The 18586-nt window shown below is 45.0% G+C and overlaps 1 pseudogene; it reads left to right on the plus strand.

The window, feature by feature from the left end:
* Positions 1 to 5367: 5367 nt before the first annotated feature.
* On the plus strand, positions 5368 to 5506 carry LOC123073118 (uncharacterized; annotated as a pseudogene).
* The last annotated feature ends 13080 nt before the right edge of the window (positions 5507 to 18586 follow it).

The following is an 18586-nucleotide window of genomic DNA, read 5'->3' on the forward strand; positions in this document are numbered from 1 at the left end:
ATGGGTGGGTGGGGGTTGGGGATCCAGGCGAGGGAGGCGGGGATCGAGGCGCGGGAGGTGCAGGACACGCGATGGTTTTTTTCGGTGGAGTTCGGGAACACCACCGCGGCTCCTCTATATACAGGGAGGTGTGATCCAAATAACTATTCTAATCCTGGGATTAGAATAGTGTTGTCCTATATATATATATATATATATATATATATATATATATATATATATATGATCTAGAAGTATTTGGAACATTTTATATTTAGTTTAAGTGTTAACGGGACTTAAAAGGCCAAGAGATGGAAGGCAACTTGGGCCAAAAAGACCCAAGTGGGAAACTGCCTCCTTGCCTAAGAAGGAGGCCGAATTGGGAGAGGGGAGGAATCAGACTCCTCCTCCCAGGCCGACACACTTTCCCCCTTGGTGGCGGCGCTCCCTCTCCCCTCTATCCTATATATACACGAGGATTTGTGCTCTTTATAATACACAAGTTTTGGAGCCTCCTCTAGTTCTTCTAGTTCTTCTAGTTCTAGTTCTAGTTGGTCCCAGTTGACTAATTAAAGGTAGGATAATCCTGTTGTCCTCATAATTAGAAGCCATTTGTGGTTCTAATCTCGTCCCTTTAATTCTCTAGCGATGATTAGTTCTGGACGGCGAAGCGCTGCTGGATCTTGCAACCAAGTAGAGAGGACGTGCTTTCGGTCTTAGGTTCGAGGGACTGTTCGTGGGCACTACGAGGGCTCGTCATCGACGGTATGAGGGTTTTCAAGTAAGATCTACATCGACACGTTCTTCTTCCATTGTAACTCGGAGACGGTAACGATCATGATCTCAACCCTTTATGCATCTTCATATGGATCTTGGGTGATTGTAGGAGCAAATTTTTTGGTTTCTACTACGTTTCCGAACAAAGCAAACATTAATTAGGTATATTCGGTACTTCCAGTACATAAATATTTTGGTCAGCAGAGGCTACGCACGTGCCAAGATGAACACCTTGTATTACATGGCATGTACCATGATGTCACATATTCCTAGTATAGTCTGTGTATTTGTCTCAGTTCCTTAAATTATTAGCAGTGGCGGGCTTCGAGAAGTGCTCGCCACCAAGAGTTTGCGCCGTCAGCGCCTTTAGTGGTCATAACTAGTGCCGGGCCCTACAGCATGCTCGCCTCTACTTGATTTGTACCATTGGCGGACGGGCGCCTGCCACTGATGCCGTGTTAGCAGTGGCAGGAGGTCAGTGGCGGGCGCCCTGGAGAGCCTTGCCCGCTAGTACTGGGCTTTTTGCGTGCACTACTGCTAGGCATTCTTGCAGTAGTGGATTCTGTCGTAGGAAACGTGCGCGATGGATGATGTGTGATGAATGACTCATCCCACACGTTCCTTGTAACACATCATGTATGATGAATGACAGATCCCACATGATTGGGCGTCTCCAATAGTGCGTGATAAGCGGTCCGAAAGCAAAAGTTTCTACCAGAAAAAATTTGCTGGATGGAAGATAAATCTCAATGTGTTATTCTTGCTGACCGTGTGTGATAGATCAACACTTTGCATAACTTTAATTCCGGGAAAATTGTGTGCGATAGGTAGGCCTATCTCACATGTTTTATTCTTGCCGATCGTTTGCGGTAGCTCAATTCCTTCACACACATTTACTTTCGGGTGTATCGTTAGCGATTGGGGCCTTATCCCACATGGTTATCCATTAGCTTGTGCGAAGCACTCCCCCTATTGCACAACAGGATTAATTCATTGCTTAAGGTTTAGTTTTAGTCAAGTACAATGGGGTAGGAATGCAGTCCCCTTTCATTACATGTATATGGAGTGATATAGGTACAAGTAAGCTGGTGTGAACACTAGTCTTTTTTTCATTTTTGGAGAGCAATAAAAGTGTCTTTTTTTTCATTTTTGGAGAGTAATTAGAGGCATGCCTGGCACCTTCTTTTTGTTTAAGTTCTTCCAAAAATACCAGGCCAACGCACGAAATCCATAGTAAGTATTCACCCGGCAAACGTTGTTTTGGAAAGTACTAATAAACAATCCCAATTGCTACAGGGCATGCATTGATGTTGGTAATTTTGGTAGGGATTAATCGTCAAAATGTCGTACGTTTTCACACACACCAGAATAGATTGGATTGCAAAGTTTGAAACATTTGCTGATTTGCAAGCGGGAAAAGACCGGCCGAGAGAATATGTGTGTGTATATATAGTCAACCGATCCATCCAGCACAAGCACACACAACACAAAGCATACGAGCGTATAGCCAACCGATCCACCCAGCACACAACCTTGCCAGCTCCACGAGAAAAACACCCCGCTCGTCAATCCACCGCCGCTAGCTGCTGCCAGATATGGCCGGGTACTGCTCCATCTCCATCCTCCCCACGACCTCATCCGGGAGATCAGCCAATGCTTCCTGGCGACGAACGATCTTGACGCCTACGTCGACTTCCGGGCCGCCTGCCGCGATTGGCGCCGCGTCATCCCCAACCCCAGGGCGGATGCCAAGGACCCAAAATTCATTCCGACCAAGTGGATCATGGCAAGGCACTCCCTCTTCGAGGACGGAAAGGTCACCTTCGTCAACCTCAGCACCGGGCGCTCCATCTGTAAGGACATCTCCCTCCTGCTCGGTAGATACTTCTTCATCGGCGTCGCTGCAGGCGGGCTCCTCGTGCTCGGGGAGCAAAAGTATCCATACCAAACTCGGGTGGTCAACCCATTCACCGGCGCAATGGTCCACTTCGAGGCGGGGATACCCTGGGACAAGGTGGAGGCAGTTGCCGTGACCTTGTCCCCTATGAGGGTGTTCGCCAGCAGCCCGCAAAGGAACTCCGTCAGGTGGATCGACGAGACTACAGAGGAAAGTGTGTCCGGTTGGGGATTTCATGATAAATGGTTCGGGGCGTCTCAGCCTCTCAGGGATGCCTCGTCGGCATGACTCCCTTTGCCGGCGACCTGTACACCACTGACGTCGATGGGTCCATCATCTCGGCAACCGATGCCGCCGCTGCAGAGAAAGATCAACGTCAACAACTTCTAGCCATTCTGAGCCTTGAGTCTTACGCACAGGAATGTCATGGCAATTACTTTTACCTGGTGGAGTCGGAGGGGGAGCTGCTGTTCGTAATGGAGTGCACGCAGCCGTTTTACAATGGAGGCCCGCTGGTGTACAAGGTGGACGCCGTGAACAAGGTACTTGTGCCGGTCTGGAGCCTCGGCAGCCAAGCCCTGTTCGTGAGCAAGTACCGGTGCCTCTCTGTTGACGCCAGCAAGCTAAAGACGGTGGAGGAAGGAAGCATCTACTATGCAGATTACTCCATGATTATAGCCTATGATTATGAGATTTTTCCGGACGATGGTTGGGTAGAAAAGCAGCCCGAAAATGCTGTTCAATTTCACCCAAACCATGAAGATTATGACCGCCCTTTCAGTCTTGCCCAGATCTTGGTGGATTATTGCAGGACTGCCGAGCACGACTAGACTGAAGAAGTACACAGATGCTGCCGCCTTCTGGTGCCGGTAGTTTCAGTGAAGGTGATGACAACGAATTGGACTGATCATGGTGCATGGTCTATGAATCGGCAAAAGTAGTACTTTCTCTAGCGCTTTGTATGAGATCTATAATTTGTAATCATCGTTTTGTTAATTTTGGTCAAACATAAATAGGTTTCTGCTTTTGGCAATTTCTCTGCACAAAGCACATCACCGTTAATTTGCTGTAAATGCGAGAAGTGGCTGAATTACCATTCGAAAGCTGTGCTTGCTCATATCATAAATTAGGAGTATCATTTAGATATGGAGGTGGTAAAAGAGCAACCATGTGACTTTCAATACATCTCAGAAAATTGGAAGAAAATTTCAAATGGGACTAATTTTAAATTGATATCTCATTATCTCAACCTCACTCGCCATGCAACACAAATATCATTTTCACTGAGAAAAAATACAGAACAATGTCCTTATTTATGCCCACACACAAAAAATATCATTCATAAAAGGCAAACACAATTGAATCGATAGTTTGAGAAAAAGCAAACTGATGATAGTGGAAATTTGAGCACTAAGTGCTTGAATCATAGAATAAGGGAGCTCTTACAAATCTGAGCACTAAGCTTATTGTTAATGATTAATTAGTAGACTTAATTGGCAATAAAAAGTGGTATGCTATGTTGCCCTGGTCCTCCGTTTTGCACATCTGAGTTGCATATATAACAACCATGCAGGTATCCAAGCCCTCTTCGTCAGCAAGTACCGCTGCCTCCCTGTTGACGCCAGCAAGCTAAAGACGGTGGTAGAAGGCAGCATCTATTATGCAGATTACTCCATGATTGTAGCTCACGATAGCAAGATTTTTCAGGATGATGGATGGGTGGAAAAGCAGCCCGAACATGTTGTTGAACTTGACCCAAATCAAGAAGATTATGACCGCCCTTTTAGTCTCGCCCAGATCATGGTGGATTATTGCAGGAGTGCCGAGCAAGAGTAGTCTGTGTTAGAATATAAAGTGTATAGAGATAGGATAGTGGTTTAAACTTGTATCTCTATCTATCTCTTCTTCTCTCCCGTATCTCCTGTAACCTCTCGAGGAGATCACGATCACGATCGATCTCTCTCAACTTGTACATCAAGACTTCGGTCATATAAATACAATGCGGCCCGAGACAAAGGGTTCTACGCTTCGTCATATGGTATCAGAGCCCTTCCTCTCGTACGTCTAGCCCTCAAGAAGGAATCCATCTAGTTGATCGCAGAAGAGAGGAATCGAGATCGAGAAGAGAGGCAACCATGTCAGGAACCACGCCGTCCACCGCTGCTGCCACCACGTCCACCACGTCCGCATCCACCATGAGCGCTCTGTCCACTTTATCTGCACCTTCCACCTTCGCCTCATCTTCCACCTCCAGCAGCAGCTCGCCCTCTCTCGGTCCGCCTCCGTCAGAGAAGCTTACGAGGACGAACTTTCTCCTCTGGAAGGCTGTCGTGCTACCTCAGATCAAAGGAGCACAGATGGAGCACTTCCTCGACGCCACAAGCCCGGCGCCCCCTGCCACCATCACCATCAACAACAATGGGACGGAAGAGCAGGTCTTCAACTACGCCAGATCGATCTGGTTTGCGCAGCAACAACAGCTACAAGGGTATCTCATGGGGTCTCTGTCTCGAGAGGTCCTTGCCCAAGTAGCGATGCTCCAGACGCCGGCCGAGGTGTGGAACTCCATCCATGCCATGTTTGCTGCGCAAACACAAGCCCAGAAGATCAACACAAGGATGGCGCTCACCAACCTGCAGAAAGGTAATCTAACCATGGCAGAATATCTTGGGAAAATTAAAACCCTTACAGATGAAGTTGCCTGCGCCGGTGCACCGCTCGGAGACGCCGAGATCATCTCCCACGTCATCGCCGGCCTCGACATCGACTACAACCCTGTGATCTCGGCCTTGGCGGCGCGGGTCGAAGCTGTTACGGTTCAGGAGCTGTATAGCCAGCTCCTGAGCTTCGACGCCCGCCTCAGCATGCTTCAAGGAGGCAATCTGCGCCAGTCCTCTGTCAACGTCGCCTCCCGTGGACGTGGTCGTGGGCGTGGACAGCAGTGGCGCGGTCGCGGAAACAGCAGCGGCGGCGGGCGCAGTGGTAACCAGGGCCACGCTCGCCCTGGTGACCGCGGCAACAATGGTGGTGACCGCGGCGGTGGCAACAACGGCTACAATGGCGGCTACAACGGCGGCTACAACAACAACAACCGTCGGCCTAGATGTCAGCTGTGCAAGAAACCGGGCCATGAAGTCATTGACTGCTGGCACCGGTATGATGAGGACTTCGTGCCCGATACAAAGCATGTCGCTGCAGCCATGCGGGAGCACGGCGGAGCTGATGGTGACACGGTCTGGTATGCTGACTCTGGAGCTACGGACCATGTCACAAATGAGCTAGAGAAGCTTGCCCTTCGAGAGAGGTATCACGGCAATGATCAAATTCACACTGCAAGCGGTGGAGGTATGGACATCGCCCACATTGGTTAATCTTCTATTAATTCCCCTAGTCTTAAACGTGATCTTGTTCTTAAAGATGTCCTTCATGTACCTCAAGCCGATAAAAATCTAGCTTCCATGTCTCGTTTAACTTCCGACAATAATGTTTTCTTTGAAACTCATCCTACCTATTTTTTCATAAAGGATCGGGCAACGAAGGAGCTCATCCATCACGGTAGATGCATTGGAGGATTATATCCCATCACATCAAGAGTCTTTGATCGAAAGTGTCACCGTCAAGTTTATTCTGCCATCAAGCCTTCCTTAGCCAAATGGCACCAAAGATTAGGTCACCCTTCTCCAAATATAGTCAAGCAAGTAGTCAATAAAGGCAATCTTTCATTGTCACGTAGTCCCGAAAGTGAGTCAGTTTGTGAAGCTTGTCAATGTGCAAAGAGTCACCAACTTCCTTATCCTCTGTCAAATAGTGTGTCTCATGCTCCTTTAGAGCTTATTTTCAGTGATGTATGGGGTCATGCAAGAGATTCTTTTGGTCGCAAGAAATACTATGTCAGTTTTATTGATGATTATAGCAAATTCACTTGGATATATTTGCTTAAGTTCAAATCTGAAGTCTTTTCTGTTTTCCAAGAATTCCAAAAACTTGTTGAAAGACAATTTGATAGAAAGATCCTTGCAGTCCAAAGTGACTGGGGAGGAGAATATGAGAAACTCAATTCTTTCTTCCGTAGCGTTGGCATTATTCATCATGTCTCTTGTCCTCATGCACATCAACAAAACGGTTCAGCCGAACGCAAACATCATCATATTGTGGAAGTTGGTTTGTCTCTTCTAGCTCATGCATCAATGCCACTTAAATATTGGGATGAGGCCTTTATCACAGCTACTTACCTTATCAATCGTTTGGCTAGTCGAGTCATTGGCAACACTACTCCTTTGGAACGTTTGTTTCATCAAAAACCAGACTATAGCTCTCTAAATTTTTTTGGGTGTGCTTGCTACCCAAATTTGCGTCCCTACAATCACCATAAACTTGAGTTTCGGTCCACCCAATGTGTGTTTCTTGGCTATAGTAATCTTCATAAAGGATACAAATGTCTAGAAATCTCATCCGGCCGTATCTATATATCTCGTGATGTTATTTTTGATGAAACATTATTTCCATTTGCTAAACTTCATCCTAATGCGGGAGCTCTTTTGCATGCTGAAATCTCCTTTCTTTCCGATCCTCTGTCTTCTCTTGATCACGGGGGTGAATTAATTAGAATTGATCATGTGGAAAATTCCATGGAAAATTTTGAATCTCATGTTGATTGTGCAGCCACAGGCCATGATTTTATGTGTGTAGATGCAGCCAAAACAGGACCAGGCGCCAGATCCCAGGCAGATTCGCCTGGCGCTGCAGTCACGCGATCCGAGGTCGATCCGCGCCGCAGTCTGACGGGAGCGGGATCCCAGGCGGATCGCCTCGCGTCCCCCGTGACGCCCGGTCGGGTGGCCGACAGACCACCAGGCGCGGAGCCAACCAGCGCCTCTGGACCGGTGGCCGACAGCCCGCCAGGTGTGGAGCCTACCAGTGCAGAGCCCACCAGCCCGCGCCGCAGCGTCTCGCCCTGCGCCACACGTTCCGATGCTGCTGGCGACGGGGGGAGCGTGTCTGCCGACGGATTTGTTGTACCGGACGGATCTTCTGTGCCGGACGGATCCGTGGCCAGTTCTGCAGTAACTTCAGTTCCTCTCCGTCATACACGATCTCAGTCAGGTATTGTCAAGGAGAATAAATATACGGATGGTACAATCAGGTATGATAAACTTAAGCGAGCATTTCTCACAAGTACTGGTGAACCAACAAATCTGCATGATGCTCTTGCACACAAGGATTGGAAGAAGGCTATGGATGTTGAATATGATGCATTAATTCAAAACAAAACTTGGCGATTAGTTCCACCAAAGAGGGATGCTAATGTGATTGACTGCAAATGGGTATATAAAATTAAGAAACGAGCTGATGGAAGTATAGACAGATACAAAGCCAGACTAGTTGCAAAAGGTTTTAAGCAAAGGTTTGGTATAGATTATGAAGATACTTTTAGTCCTGTTATTAAGTCAGCTACTATTCGACTTGTATTGTCTATTGCTATCTCCAGAGGTTGGAGCCTACGACAGCTAGACGTTCAGAACACGTTTCTTCATGGTGTTCTTGAGGAAGAAGTGTTCATGAGGCAGCCACCGGGATATGAAAACAAGAACACACCACATTATGTCTGTAAGTTGGACAAAGCATTGTATGGGTTAAAACAGGCCCCAAGAGCCTGGTATTCAAGGCTAAGTACACAGTTGCAAAAGCTTGGGTTTACACCATCAAAGGCAGATACCTCATTATTCTTTTATCATAAGAACAATGTTACTATATTTGTTCTTGTTTATGTTGATGATATAATTGTTGTCAGTTCCAGCTTAGATGCTACAACTTGTCTGCTTAAGGATTTGAAGTTGGAGTTTGCTCTCAAAGATTTGGGAGATCTACATTACTTTCTTGGAATTGAGGTCAAGAAGGTAAAAGATGGCATACTTCTTACACAAGAGAAATATACCACTGACATTCTCAGAAGGGTAGGCATGGAAAAGTGTAAGCCGGTCAGTACACCCATCTCTACTTCAGAAAAGCTTACTGTTGAAAGTGGAGAAGCACTTGGTTCAGATGATGCAACAAATTACAAAAGTGTTGTAGGTGCATTACAGTACTTGACTCTTACATGTCCTGATATTTCATATTCTGTTAACAAAGTATGTCAATATTTGCATGCTCCTACTACTGTTCATTGGACAGCAGTCAAAAGGATTTTGAGGTATCTCAAGTTTACAGAGGGACTTGGTCTTCAGATTGTCAAGTCTTCCTCTATGCTTGTGTCAGCTTACTCTGATGCAGATTGGGCAGGGTGTGCTGATGATAGAAGATCAACAGGTGGCTTTGCTGTGTTTCTGGGAACAAATCTTGTGTCATGGAGTGCAAGAAAACAGGCAACAGTCTCACGTTCGAGCACAGAGGCTGAGTATAAAGCTTTAGCCAATGCAACAGCTGAAGTAATGTGGATTCAGACATTGCTACATGAACTTGGAATTAAAGTTCCACAGGCTGCAAGATTATGGTGTGATAACATTGGTGCAACCTATCTTTTAGCTAATCCTGTTTTTCATGCACGGACAAAGCATATTGAAGTTGATTTTCACTTTGTCAGAGAAAGAGTGACACGCAAACTGCTTGATATAAGGTTTATTTCAACAGGTGATCAACTTGCCGATGGATTCACAAAGCCTTTGACAATGCGGAGGTTAGATGATTTCAAGTACAATCTTAACCTTGGCAAGTAGGGTTTAGATTGAGGGGGAGTGTTAGAATATAAAGTGTATAGAGATAGGATAGTGGTTTAAACTTGTATCTCTATCTATCTCTTCTTCTCTCCCGTATCTCCTGTAACCTCTCTAGGAGATCACGATCACGATCGATCTCTCTCAACTTGTACAGCATGACTTCGGTCATATAAATACAATGCGGCCCGAGACAAAGGGTTCTACGCTTCGTCATAGTCTGAATAAGTACAAATAATGCGGTCTTATGGCGGGGGTTGTTTCATTGAAGATGAGGACTGGTCATTGTGGTCAATGAATCGGCAAAATTAGTACTTTCTCTAGCTTTGCATGAGATCTGTAATTTGCAATCGTTTTGTTAGTTTTGGCCAAACATATATTGCAGCTTTTGGTCAGTGGCGGAGCTAGCTCCCGGAGACCTGGGGCAGCTGCCCGGGCTGCTCCGGCCATCCTTCACTAAACAATACAAAGAAACCATGATTAGTATTACTAATTACTTGGGCAAATGCTGGGCACTATCGCCGTGTAAAGATTCTGCCCCGGCTCCTTGAGCTGGCTGGCTCCGCCACTGCTTTTGGTTCTTTCTCTGCATAAAGTACGCCACTGTTTGCTGAACAAATTCTCATTCTAAAGCTATGGTTACTGATATGACAACGTAGAACTATCATCGAGATATTGATGTGGTCTAAAGCAACCATAAATTGGACTTTCAATAAATCTGAGTAAATTGGAAGACAATTTTAAGTGGGAGTATGCTTAAATGGATATCTCAGCCATACTGTCCAAGCAACACCAAGATCATTTGCAACGAGAAAAAGCACAGAACAATGACCTTATTTATGCCCCCCCTCCACACACACACACTCAAAAACAAATCATTCACAAAATGGAAATACACTTCAATCAATAGTTTCAGAAAAACCAACTGATAACAGTGTACACTTGAGCACTACATGCTTCAATAATAGAATACGGGAGCTCTTACAAATCTGAGCACTAAGCTTATTGTTAATGTTTAGTAGACTTAATTGGCTATAAAAAGTGGTAGGCTAAGTTACCAGGGTGCACAATTCTGCACATCACAGTTGCGTATCACACCAATGCAGGCAGCACTCCATACACAACATCATGGCATCCACCAGTAGGAGAGAAAACTGCGAAAATTGTTATACAATTTTTTCTGGATGTACAGAAAGACACAGTATTGGGTTCACCAGGTCAATGTTCTAACACTATATATGCACACAAATATGACTTCCAAGTTTTGGAAAATTCACCCAGGCTGACAACAGCAAGAATTTAATGAGTACAATGAAGTATAAATACTGTGTTTAGCTTCCCATATCAAATTTTGCAGATCGTATGGTTTCGTCTTTCTGTAATATGGTAGACCATTCTGGGTTGAGAAGTTGATTCTTCTTACTGGAGCACATGAAGGATATACATAAAAATATTATACCTTTCGACCACGGTTAGTTATCAAGTCATTCCTTCCGATCTCCTGACTCTAACTTGTTTCGTTAAGTTAGCGAAGATGAAAAACACAAAAGAAAGATAGTTCCTAAAAACAAGAGGAACAAAAAGGAAAGCCCAAATCCTTTTTTATTTTACCTTTTTATAGTATACAAGCAGTAAAGTAAACATACTGACAAGAAAATTATAGGAAAACAGGATATGTGAACTACATATGGCTGTACCACCATTTCCCGCCGCCCTTGTCTCGGATCACCATTGACAAGGTCATTGAGAATGATGTCTGTCAGCTGATAACGATTGTGAGCATACAATACTCACGGACTCAAGTGCATTGAGAAATTCAAACTTTTTTTTTCACGAACCTAAATTTTATAGTGCCCAAAAACAGTAGATTAATTGCATTTTTGCCAATTCATGGGAAAATTAAAGAAATTAAGAGTAATTGGGTCAATTATCTCCATTAAGTAACAAGCTAAAATTAAAATAAACTAGTTCCGTTATAAAGCATAACTAGAATTGAACAAGTAGATCCATAGTGGCACTTGCTCCCATCAATGCTCTAATACACTACAATTTGCATAAACTAGACATTCACAATAAGTGGTATAAAACTCAGATTGAACCCTTCCACATGTCACAGAAGTGTGCATTTGTGGCCAATATGAAAACTAGCCTCAGTCCTCCAATTGTTCTGCCACCATGTCATTGTGATAATTGTCTATGTCGACAGTGGAACTACATTAATCTAGTATACACGGTATAAGTACTAAAGTGGGATAAATAGGAAGAAAACGACTCCTATCGAATAAAATCAACAAAACACATGGGCAAAAAACGATGTATCCTACCTTTTGCTACTCTATTATATAAAAATTTACAATGGTGGGTTGAAATAATCTAGATTATACATAACATAGGTGATTTTGCTCCTTACAATCGATATGTCCGGTCTGCACACACTAGTGCAGAATCGGGCTATAGTCCCGGTTCGTAAGGCCCTTTAGTGCCGGTTCTGGAACCGGCACTAAAGAGTGGGGACTAACCCCCCCCCCCCATTAGTCCCAGTTCAACGCGAACCGACACTAAAGGGCCACCACGTGGCACGAGCACGCGCCGGGGGGGCTGATGTTTTTTAGTCCCTGTTGGTTACACCAACCGGGACTGAAAGTCTTAGGGGTTTTGTGTTTATGATTTATTTTTCCTTCAATTTTGTGTTTTTCATTTGCTTGTATTTTACGATACTACATATTGTACACGTTATGCACATATATAAATAGAATTTCTCGTAGAACCGATTATATATATATATATATATATATATATATATATATATATATATATATATATATATATATATATATCATCGAATGTCTCGCATGACCATTCACACATAAACATGTATATATACAATTTGGTATATACAATTTCTCCTACAATTTGCAGATCATTACATGGAGGCATTAGGTCTAGCTAGGTATGGGGTAATAGTATTCTCCGTCGGGATCTATGACCTGGTCGAGCAAAAATCCGGTTATTTCCTCTTGAATTGCTCGTACGCGATTCTCTGGTAGGAGCTGATCCTGCATCTCCTTCATGTTTAAGGAAGAGATCAAAATATGCATGTATTATTAGTTGTGTATATATATATATATTAGATAATGATGTAAAAATTGTGAATAGTGTTCTGGCATACGCATCCATTGCTCTCTATCAGTTCTGCTCCTTTCGGACGTCATCATACGAATGTTATCGCAGACATAGAATGCACATAAATCAGTCGCCGGCGCCTGCCTCAGGGCCTTTACGAGAATAGAATTCAATCGGATAATAATTAATCAAGCATGATAATGGTATTGAAACTAGAATTAAAGAGATGCACGGATGTAGCTAGCTAGTACTACTTAATTACCTTGGGTTGCACCCATTTCAGCTGTTTTGGACATTCGCCTGGAACCTCTTTTCTGAACTTTTGCCAAGCCCTGCCCGCCGGCAAAGATAATGAATAAAGGAGTTATTAATTAGTTGATATCAGGAAATGACGAACAAAAGAGGCCGACATATAGTTCGATAAGATTGAAATTACTTGTCGACCATCCCCTTCATGATTGAGTATTCAGTAGTTTCTTTTTATAGTGGGTCCAGTACTTGAACATTTGCCTTGTCAACTTCAATAATTAAAAAGATCCAGTACTTGAACATTTGCCTTTTATAGTGGGAAACTGCTTGCACAGACGTTTGTATAATTAAGCGGGCATTCAACTCATAAACTACACCTTATATATTAACATTTAGTAAGGAAAAACAGAATTTATAGTACAAGACAGTGTCACTCACCCGAAGTTGTAAGGAAGTAGTATTTCTGGTTGGCTATTTAGTTGCTTCAAGAACTCTAGCAAACTTTTCTTTGTGTCATTTCGTTCCCATGGACGCGTCCATGTCTCTTGATTAATGGTATTTGGGTCAATGAACCTAATGCCATAGCGTCTAACTTTTTTCATTTCATACATCTTCATTCTGCATAATACCACAAAAAATAATATAGTGAGGATAATTACAGGTAATGAACGAGCACTAAAGCTAGCTAGAGAATTAAATTATACAATAAGAAACCACTTACAGACAATAGCAACTGACGATAGATTTGTCGAGTGCGTCTTGATTGAATAACTGAAACATTTCTTGAAACTCAACCCACAGATCTTTTCCATGGTAGTAATGCTCTTTAGTGACTTTCACCACGAGGGACTCTTTATCGGTAGTCTTTACTTCTCTCATGTACCATTCATGCAATTCATACATTCTCGTTGATAGACCCTTAACCTCCTCAGGCTTGACCAGAGGTTGGCCGTGGGCATATTTCCATTTTAGTTCCTCGTCGGTAAAAGTTTCCATGGGCTCGATGCCTAGGAGTTGTTCTACAGTGACACCGGCCTCTTCAGCCTGGCTTCTAAGATAGTCGGTTATTACCAGCTGATCGTGTCGGTACTCACATGTGTTGGTACAGTGAGCGGGTGGATCGATTGCACTGCCTGTTCTCCCAGCGGGGGAACAATTTTCTCGCTTTTTTCGGCAGCTACTTTGCTCGAGCTAGAGGTCGACTCCTTCTTTTGTTGTGCTTGATATGACTTGCTGATTTGGCGCTCATAGTCTGAGGCCCTAGGCTTGGGAGCTGGTGCTTGAGCCGTACAAATAAAGTGGTCAATGACATGCTCAGGTACTTTCTCCTTTGGCGGCGGTGGTTGCTGAGGCTTGAGGCTTGGACCAAATTGGTTTCTATTGCCTCCTGCTGTACCGCTAGCCGCTGTAGCTGCGACGCCTCTCCTTCGTTGTTGCTTAGGCGGCAGAGCCCACTGAGGCGGCGGAGACGGCTGAGGCGGTGCCTGACTTGGAGGAGGAGGACTGTGCTGATGTGGTGCCGAACTTGGAGGAGGAGGAGTGGGCTGAGGCGGTGCCGGACTTGCAGGAGGAGGAGTGGCCTAACGCGTTGGCGGACTTGGAGGAGCAGGACTCTGCTGAGGCGGTGGCTGACTTGGAGGAGCGGGAGTCTGCTGATGTGGTGGCAGACTTGGAGGAGTTGTCGGGTGACACGGTGTCGGTGGCCTTGGAAAGATGATGCAATCCTTTCTCCATATAAAATGATACGATGTATGGCCACTCCCAGTGTGCGCTCATCTTCACCTCCAGGAATGTCAAGCTCTAGCCCTGTATATTGTGCCACCACTTCATCAACCGCGACACGAGCATAGCCAGCTGGAATAGGATTGCAACGAAAGGTTGCTTCAAGGGGATTTGTATAAGCAACGCCGTCCGCCACCCTCATGGATATGTTCTTCATTTTTAAGTGTAGCTCACGATTAGTGTTATCCATGATGTCATCCGCAGGGTATCTATCCAGCAGTGCCTCATCGCCCGGGGCAGAACCCACGCTGCTTCTCGACATGGATGGGACGGTGTTATCGATGCTGGATCTGCTAGCTGCTGCCACTGCTGAGACCCCCTTTCCTGGCTAAGTGAGTCGATCTGCTGCTATTGCCGCTGGAAAGCGAGTTCCAAATCTGCGTGCTTTGATTCTACAATGCGAAGGCGGTCTGCTTCCTGCTTCCTCTGCTCCTCCTCCAGCTTCCTCTTCTTCTCCTCCTGCATCTTCTTTCTCGCACGGATTCTGTAGTCGGTGTTCCAGTCCGCAAACCCCTCAAACCACGGAACAATGCCTTTGCCTTGCGTTCTTCCTAGGTGTTCAGGATTCTTCAGGGCACATGTAAGCTCGTCGTTCTCTCTGTTGGGCGTGAAAATCACCGTTCGAGCCTCTTCTATTGCAACAATTAAATCGAGGTTGGCTCCTTTAAGACTAGCCCGCTTCAAAACCTGGCTTATCTTTGGGTCCAACGACCCCCATGTGCATAGAACCATGTCCTGGAGCTGGGGGCCAATTCAATGTAAATGGAATGACCCCCGCAACCACCATCTATTGCTCAGCGAGATCCCACTTAGGCCGGGCCACCTCGTAGCCACCTGGCCCCAGCTTGTGGTGCCATATCTTTTTCGCGGCATTGATCTTGTTTATTCTCGACCGTTCCTGAACTACTTACGATTGCTTGAATTTCATGAAAGCTTCCCAATGATCTCTTGACTTCTCAAGTGTTCCCTTGAATTCTGGAGTCTTCTTTCCTCCTTCGACGTACTTGTTCCATATATTTTTATTGTGGTTGTTGAATGCTATCGCCATCTTCCTAAGAGTAGCGTTCTTGACTTTCTCCACATCTGCATCTATGAAATGATCTGGTAGGGTGAAATGTGACATGAGATATTCCCAAAGCCGACCTTTTGGTCTTTGGTCGACCAAAGTAAGATCTGGACGTTCCTAAGCTGGCTTTTTCCATTCTTGAATGGAGATCAGGATTTGGTCCTTCACAAGAACTCCGCACTGACGAATGAACTTCCCCACATTCTTCCTAGGCTCGCGCGGTTCGTCATTAGGTTTGATGGGAACGACGTTGTACTTTACGCCATCCTTCAACTTTTTGGCCGGGCCTCGCACTGTCCTGCTACTTGTAGAAGATTTGCTCGATCCGGAGGGCTTAAAGAAGAAAGATCGACTCGTTAATATATGATCACCAGATGCCTGCTTCTATAAATATACCTGGCCGGTATTTGTTATTTGAAGATCATCATAGTTCTGGACTTCATTTATTCATTCGTCTTCATCGAATATCATATCACCCTCATCGGTATTGTTAAAATATTGTGAGTCGTCATCTTCTTCATTCTCATCTGGCCGGCTCAGGGAGCTTATGATCTCGAGTAGGGCCTCTTCTCCTTCTCTGCCGGTATTATCCGCCATATCTTTTATTTACCTAATCCAAAAAATATAAAACAATTTAGTATTCAAATTAGAATGCATGGATCCAATCAATAAGGAAAAATTGAATCATAGTTCATAATATGCATCCCGAATAATCCAGATAATTAATATGCATCATCGAATATAATCTCGAATACATTGTCTAGAATATTATCAAATAATATAATCTCGAATACATCATCTTGAATATCTCAAATCTATCACTAGCTAACACAAATCGAACACTATCGAATAATCTAGTTCACTCGCGGTTCCTAAGGCGCGGGCGGTGGACACCCACAGAGAAGGAACCATCATAGGATCATAGCTCAGGTGAGATCCTCGAAGAACATGCCAGGTATTGGAGAACCTGACGTCCAACGCAGGCATGTAGCGACTGACGTGCTCGTCCTCCTCCCTGACTCGACGACGTACCACCTCCGACAGGGCCGGCTGCTTCTGCACCGAAAGTGGCCTACGCGAACACCACCAAAGGAACTCCGGGTTGACGACGGGACCCGGGGCCGGGTTCCTCATCAAGCGGCGCGCCCCTGAAGGTAGCACCTCCCAATGCCAGGCCGATGGAGCCCAGTCCAAGACATGACTCCTCTGAAGCAGGACATCGTCGCGAACGGGTCGACGGCGAGGATGCGGGCCGGGCATCATTGACGTCGAGAACAAATTCTATGCAAATGTAACATTTTTTAACAAGGGATTTAACAAAATTGCGCCATTCTGAATGTGCAAAAAATGGTCCATATTTTTGCCGATCTCATCTACCCTTCTATATGTCACGTTGTCTAGTGTCAAAGGATTCAAGAAAAACATGGCTTCATTATTAGCCGGAAGTAACAGACGCATGATGGTACGAAGCTCTCCAAAATTGTTTTGGAACAGAGTCCCCGATAGAATAACTCTCTTGGTACGAAGTTCAGCAAGAGCCTTCCGAATATCGCTATTATGAAGGCCTTTGCTGAACTTTGTACCAAAAAATGAATTATCCTATCAGGACTCTGTTCCAAAATAACTTTGGAGAGCTTCGTACTATCATGCGCTTGTTACTTCCGGCTAATGATGAAACCATGGATTTCTTCAATACTTTCACACAAGAGAACATGCACATATAGAAGCTAGGGGTACCTATATGAGATCAGAAAAAAAATGTCATCAACTTAATTATGCACATCCATAATGGGGGCATTCTTGATAAATCCCTTATTACATGTTGCATATGTCAAATTCAAACTTTGACATATGATCAAACTTTGCATATGTCAAAATTCAAACTTTGACATATGATCAAATGTTGCATATGTCAAAATTCAAACTTTGACATATGATCAAATGCTGCATATATATGTCAAAATTCAAACTTTGACATATGGCAAAATTATTGCATCTAGTTACATTGGATCAAATGTTGCATCGTGAAATATGCAACATTCAAACTTTTTTCAATATGATAAACTTTTAATACATTCAAACATCTAAAACATCAAAACATACATATATACATCTAAAACATCAAAAATTCCTACTCAATAAAACATCTACAACATCGAAACATAAAGTATAAAAAACTAAAAAATAATATATATAATTCAACTAAAAACAGAAAACCAAAAAATAATTAAGAAAATGTGTGTGTGTGGGCACGCGCGCGTGATGGGATGGGCGGCCATGGCGGCACATGGGCTCACATCGAGGTGATGGCCGGGAAGGAGAGATGACGGGGGCGGCGAGGGGACGGCGACGATGAGGGCGGCGATGGGGGCGCGCAGCAATGGGGACGCACGTCGACGGGGACGGGGGTGAGGACGGGGGGGCGGCGACGGGGATGGCGACGGGGACGGGGGCGGCGACGGGGACGTTGACGGCGGGCGACAGGGGTGGCGACGGGGGGCGGCGGTGATGTCGATCAAAGCAGAGGAGACCAAGAAGAGAAGAAGAAACTGGAAATTTCATAAGTGTTGTATATATAGGAGGGACCTTTAGTCCCGGTTGGAGCCACCAACCAGGACTAAAGGTCAAATTTGGCCAGGCCAAGCGACGGGAAGCACCAGCCTTTAGACCTGGTTGGTGGCTCCAACCGCGACTGAAGGGGGGTCTTTAGTCGCGGTTGGAGCCACCAACCGGGACTAAAGGCTTGTGCTTCCTGTGTGTGCGGTGTAGAAGTTTAGTCCCACCTCGCCGAGCGAAGGGTAGCCGCACTAGTTTATAGACCCACCCGTAGCAACTCCTTCGAGCTTCTCTCTAAAGCAGCCTTGTGGGCCTAACTCTGCTGCGCTGCCCGGTGGAACTATTGGGCCATGCGGGCCTACATCCTGGCCCAACTACAGGTTGGGTTTCTAGTCGTATGCACGCCATTCTGGCCCAGTAGGCGGGCTTTTTTTCATTTTTTCTGCG

The sequence above is a fragment of the Triticum aestivum genome, chromosome 3B, assembly GCF_018294505.1.
Source record: "Triticum aestivum cultivar Chinese Spring chromosome 3B, IWGSC CS RefSeq v2.1, whole genome shotgun sequence".
In the NCBI taxonomy this organism is placed as follows: Eukaryota; Viridiplantae; Streptophyta; class Magnoliopsida; order Poales; family Poaceae; genus Triticum; species Triticum aestivum.